At 47.2% G+C, this 6,000-nt stretch overlaps 1 long non-coding RNA gene across 1 annotated transcript; it reads right to left on the reverse strand.

The window, feature by feature from the left end:
• Positions 1-3,980: 3,980 nt before the first annotated feature.
• Positions 3,981-5,651, reverse strand: LOC100356379 (uncharacterized). The gene is made up of 2 exons (XR_518118.4): positions 5,583-5,651; positions 3,981-4,626 (listed from the first exon to the last, which is right to left on the reverse strand). It is a non-coding gene; the product is annotated as an uncharacterized lncRNA (long non-coding RNA).
• Between the last annotated feature and the right edge of the window lie 349 nt (positions 5,652-6,000).

Genomic DNA, 6,000 nt, shown 5'->3' on the forward strand with positions numbered 1-6,000 from the left:
TTTTCTTAGGGTTTCTTCTTTTCCCTCTTTCTCAGTTTCCTTTTCTTTGACCTCGTCTCCAGCTATGCATTTTTGTTCCATTTCCAACTCTTCATGAGTCTGTTTCTCAGGAACTACCCTGGGACTTCCTCAGTGTCCTCCCCCTCCACACCCAGATTAAAACTGGTTACCGTCCCCAAACCTCTGCCTGGGTGATTTTTGCAACCTCTTCATCTTGGCAAGTCTTTTGAAGTAAAGGTTGAGCCTCTTGAGTGCCCTCTTCCAGGTGCTTCTCATACACTTCTTGGTGACAACACTTCCAGGTCAAGTGAGGCCCTTGTTGCCGTCATAAATGCTGCAATCCTTCCGGAATTGCTTCAGCGTATTCCTGAGATGCAGCAATTGTCTGGAGATGAGGGCCTCCTTGAGTAGCGCACTTTGAAAGCCGCTGTAAAGTCTTGATCTCTTGGTTGGACGAAAGAGGTGGTTGGGGAGAGAAGCATCACTTTGATATTAGGATGAAGAAAAGTCTGATTAACTAGGATGTTGGAAAGTGAAGATTACCAGCAGAAGGTTGTGTAGGAGCATCATCAACAAGAAGCAACATCTGGAAAGGGAACTTGTTCCCCAATAGTCGTTCTCTGTCCTGCTCTAACAGCCATTCAGAAGAGCATCTTGGAGGCAGAACTGGGTAACCTGGGACTTGATGTTGCACTTGTAGAACTGGCAGCAGTGTGTGCCTACGGGAATGCTTGAAGGCCTTGGGGTTCTGTCTGCCAGTTCACAGAGGATTTCAACATTGCCCAAGGCAAGACTATTATCCTGTCTTTAAAAGGCATTACTTTGGCCTTTTCCTAGAGGAAAATCCTTCTAGGCATCTGTTTCCAAAACAGGGAGATTTCATCCATATTGAAGGTTTCTCTGGCAGGTAATTTTCCTCCACAATCTGCTAACCTGGGATTTCCAGCAACCTTCACACCAGCACTTGCCGACTCAACACTCACTTTCACAATATGTGATGGATAATGGTCCTGGAACAGCTGAAACTTCCCAGAGCTGCCAGTAAATTCAACATCCTACTCAAGTCTATGCTTTTCTTTCAATACTGCAAGCAAGCATTGTGCCTAGAAGGATAAGCTTCTGTTTCTGGTCTTCCGTGCAGGTCACTAACAGTCTCTCCATATCTGACAGGGGACGTCCTTGACCATGTGTTAGTCTTGTTGCCTTCCACGCAGCAGATCCTTCACTGATCCCATCACTGTGTTTGTGTTTGTCAAGATCATAACTACGAGGGAGTGGGACGTGCCTTACTGTGAGCAACAGCCGTCAGTGATTTTTGTCCTTCCTCATCCCTCGTTATTTTTCATTTTAGTTTCATGTTAAACACTCAATGTGGACTCTTACTGGAAACGTTGGCCATGAATTTCTTATGCTCACTGGCCATGATGAACAAAACAACCTGAGATCAAATCAAGCACAAGAGAAAATACTGCAACCAAGACACACAGTAAAGACGAGAAACACGAGGCTGCTGCCAGCATACGTAACAGGGTATACTGATTTACAGTAAACTTTTTTTTAAGTAGAAGGGGTACACTTTAAATTAGTGATTAAAAGTATATTATAGTGGGGCCAGCAGTGTGGTAAAGTAGGTTAATCCTCCACCTGTGGTGCCGGCATCCTATATGGGTGCTGGTTCTAGTCCCGGCTGCTCTTCTTCTGATCCAGCTCTCTGCTATGGCCTGGGAAAGCAGTGGAAGATGGCCCAAGTGCTTGAGCCCCTGCATCCACATGAGAGACTGGGAAGAAGCACCGGATCCTGGCTTCAGATCAGCGCAGGTCTGGCCATTGTAGCCATTTGGGAAGTGAACCAACAGAGGGAAGACCTCTCTCTCTGTCTCTCCCTCTCATCGTCTATAACTTTACCTCTCAAATAAATAAATAAAATCTTAAAAAAGTATACTATAGGAAGTAATAAAGCAGTAGCATTGTTGCTTACTATCATGATCAAATATTTTGTACTATACATAATTGCATTGCTATACTTTTACGTGACTACAGTAGTTTGTTTTTACATGAGTAGTGCATTGTACATGACAGGCTACATCACCAGGCAATAACAATTTTTCAATTCCATTATACTTTCATGGGATCACCATTATATATGCTGTCTGTTGTTCACTGAAATTCTCTTATGTTGTGTGTGACCATATATCAGCAATAAAATATAGATCTAAGAATAAATATCTCAAAAGATGTTCAAATGGCAGTGAGTGAGAATTTGGCCCATCAGATAATCCTGGATTTGATCCCTGACTCCTAATTCCATCTGCCTGCTAATGCACACCCCATGAGGCAATGGTGATTGCTAAAGTCAGTGAATTCCCTCCACCACCTGGGAGATCTCTGCAGTGTTCCTAGCTCCCTCTGATTGTTTCTTTTTAATGATTTCTATCTTAGTGAATTTCTCCTTTATGTAATCTGCTGTTGTCCCCATTTCTTCAAACAGTCTATGTGTATTCTTTTGCATCAAACTGAGTTTCCTTAGGATCATTATCTTTAAGTACTGTAGCATTTAATTACATCCTGCAAGCTAATATTGCTCAATGTGAGGGTTTTAGATAGATTACTTAACACACACCTGCTCACAAAAACATATGACTTGATAAAGTGTCATAGAAGTGTGTTATTTAAGATGGGAGTTGAAGGAGATGTAGACTTGCAAATTATCCAGATGGTGGAGAGGGATTTGAAGAAAGTGTCAGATAAACAAAATAGCAAGTAATACTGATAATAAACATAGGAAGTAATGAGTAGTTAGTAATAACAATAGCAGCAGTCATATCACCAATAGTGTGGTAACAGTTACAACAGAGAAACTATGATTTATTGAACTCTTACAATATCCCAGACACTGCTATAGGATTGTCAATCCTATTGACTTCTTTCCAGAAAAAAAGTTATGGAGAAGTTGGAAACAGTTTCCATTGAGTCTTCAATGTAGTTCTTTTTTTTTTTTTTTTTTTTTTTGACAGATAGAGTTAGACAGTGAGAGGGAGGGACAGAGAGAAAGGTCTTCCTTCCGTTGGTTCACCCCCCCAATTGGCCACTACGGCTGGAGCTACGCCGATCTGAAGCCAGGAACCAGGTGCTTCTTCCTGGTCTCCCATGCAGGTGCAGGGGCCCAAGCACTTGGGCCATCCTCCACTGCCTTCCCGGGCCACAGTGCCACAGCAGAGAGCTGGACTGGAAGAGGAGCAACCGGCACTCAAACCTGATGCCCATATGGGATGCCAGCACCGCAGGTAGAAGATTAACCAAGTGAGCCATGGCTGTGGCCCAATGTAGTTCTTTTTTAAAAAAAAAATTATTTATTTGAAAATCAGACTCACAGAAAAAGGGGAAGGGGAGAGAGAGAGAGAGAGAGAGAGAGGTCTTCCATCCATCCACTGGTTCACTCCCCAGATGATTGCAAGAGTAATTTTATATGCAAATGTGTCTGAAATTAACTGATTGCAGAAGTAGGGAGACCTGTATTTCCAAACTAAAGCTATTTTGTCCTTTACTATCCTTCATTTCTTTTTTTTTCTTCATTTGTCATGTTTTTCTTTTTTCTTTCCATATGTGCATGCGTATATTCCTGCATGTGTAAACAGGAGGGTGTTTTGGTGGGGCTAAGTCAGGAGTGACATAATGAGCCCACAGAGGGAAAGGTCATGGAGGGACCAGGTTGGGTCCTGAAGGGGCCCAGAGGCAAAGCAGTTTAGAAAAGACAACTCAGGCTAGTTCACTAACAACCCTGTTTCAGGGTCAGGTGGCGCGGAACTCACAGCAGTGGAAGCGTTTGTCTTTCCACTCCTTCCCCTACTCACTCCACTTCAAGCCAGAATGCCCCTCTGGCCTCTGAGGTGTCAGGTCATCCGTAAGTTAGGACAGGCTGAGGAAAACCATGGCCACCCGAGAAGAAGAGGAGCCTTGTTGAATGAGACACAGCAAACTGCTCGTTTTATTCTTTTAATCACTGTAAGAGGATGAATGAGCTATGGTTGTTGCCCTGAGGTTGTGAGGGTGGCCAAAAAGATGGCGTCCCAGGACAGGTAACGGGGATCAGGGAGGAGAAACAGTTCTACGAAGTTCAGCATCCTCCCGGGACATCTGAGACGCAGGGGCAGGCCCAGGAGGAGGAGACTGTCCTTGGCGGTCTGCTTTCCTGAATTCTGCTCTTCCAGGCTCAGGGTCCCCCTCAGCAGCAGCCCCCAGATGACTGGCTGCCGCCCCCTCCACAGCAGCTGGAGCCCCCCGAGGGCTGGCTGCAGCAGCCCGAGCTCTGCTGTCTGCGGCGGTGCGACCTGCGGGGCCTGTGGTGGCTCAGGCAGCAGCCCCCGCCCCCAGAGCTGCAGCAGCCCCCACCCCCAGAGCCGCAGCAGCCCCCACCCCCAGAGCTGCAGCAGCCCCCAACCCCAGAGCCACAGCAGCCCCCGGAGCTGGAGATGCAGCAGGAGGACACTGGAGGACACTTAGGGGGACACTTTGGGGGGCATTTGGGGGCTTGGCACTTGGGAGGGCACTTGGGGGGGCACTTGGGAGGGGGCTGGCACTGCTGCTGGCTCTGCTGGCAGGACATCTGGGCAGGCGGGTGTTCAGGAGCTGAGGGGAAATCACACAGCAAGTCAGGCCAGGCCGCAGGGCCAGCCCTACGTAGGTTTTTCCTCTCAGCAGCATTTGTACACAGCGACTAGGATGAGTTTTAGAGAGCAAATCCCCAACACTGTTATCCTTTCAAATCCCGCCCACTCTTCTCATGAGATCTTTGAACCTTAGCTTATCATTTGAAAGTAGGGAGGGATGATCATGTTTCACCACATAGATACATTGAGGCCAATTTATGTAAAAAAAGTGAAAAACATACTTTTTTCTTACATAAGCCATCAAAATATTAAAATGATCTTATGAAACTTAATTTGATTATGGAAATAACACATCCTAAATAGTTCAGAGTGAGAGAGACGCGCTAGATTAGACTAGAAGGTGACAGAGGCCATTTCCAGGCTGGTTCACTTAGCTGAAGAGGAAGCTGCGGGAGGCAAAGCTTGTACGCAGTTCCTTGGCTCACAGCCTAACGCTCATGCTCTCCAAAGGGCCTCCTGTTGCCTGCACCTAAGGTTATTATACTTCTTGTGTTCCTTCAACTCTGGAATTTCAAAATACCTATCCAATGCCCATGTTTCCAACAACCTCCCAAAATGCCTCTGATCTCTTCCAGATTGTGAGAACTGATGTCCCTGAATCCTACCACGAAGAGAAGGATACAGTGGTATCTCAAAGGTAGTCTCCCGGTGTGAAATATCTTCTAAGAAATCAGAATGGCCTTTAGGGCTCTCACCCTGAGAATCCCCAGTGGAGGAGCAGTCCCATTCTTCACAGCTTAGGCAGCCGTGGCAAGACCCCCGCTGCTCTTATAGTGGCAGATCTCCTTGCTCAGTCCGTCTGGGCCTCCCCTGTCTCTAGTAGCACGGTCTCCAGCCTCCATGCCCACCTCCCCTCCTGCTGTGTCTGATACCCCTCTGGGGAAGCCCCTGCTGCTGTTCCCAATGGGCACCTACCAGGACCAGATGCAGCGCAGGGTTCCTGGGTACCTCAGGAGGTGAGAGGTTGGCTGTGCTGTGGTCCCCAGGGCCTTTTATTCAGGCCTTGGGCCCTGCCCCAAGCGTGAGACAGGGCATGGGCATGGAGGAACCACCTCCTGACGCCCACTTGGTCTCGTGACAGGTGATGACTGGATCGTCCTTACCTGCTTCCTCCATGGGGCTCAGGACAATTCTGCCATCAGTGCTAGTTGCCCTTCCACAGCTGCCTGACCCTCAGATCTTGATTTTGGGGTGGGGTCTCCTAAATTGCCTCCCTCTGTTTTCTGTGTCTTGGTTCTCTCCAGCCACCTGGCAGGCCCTGCCTGTGTGTGTATGAGTGTATTTGTGTGTGTACGGAGTTGGCCTCACACGAGGCAGGATCTTGGTTCTATTC

Source organism: Oryctolagus cuniculus, chromosome 7, assembly GCF_964237555.1.
Source record: "Oryctolagus cuniculus chromosome 7, mOryCun1.1, whole genome shotgun sequence".
Classification (NCBI taxonomy): Eukaryota; Metazoa; Chordata; class Mammalia; order Lagomorpha; family Leporidae; genus Oryctolagus; species Oryctolagus cuniculus.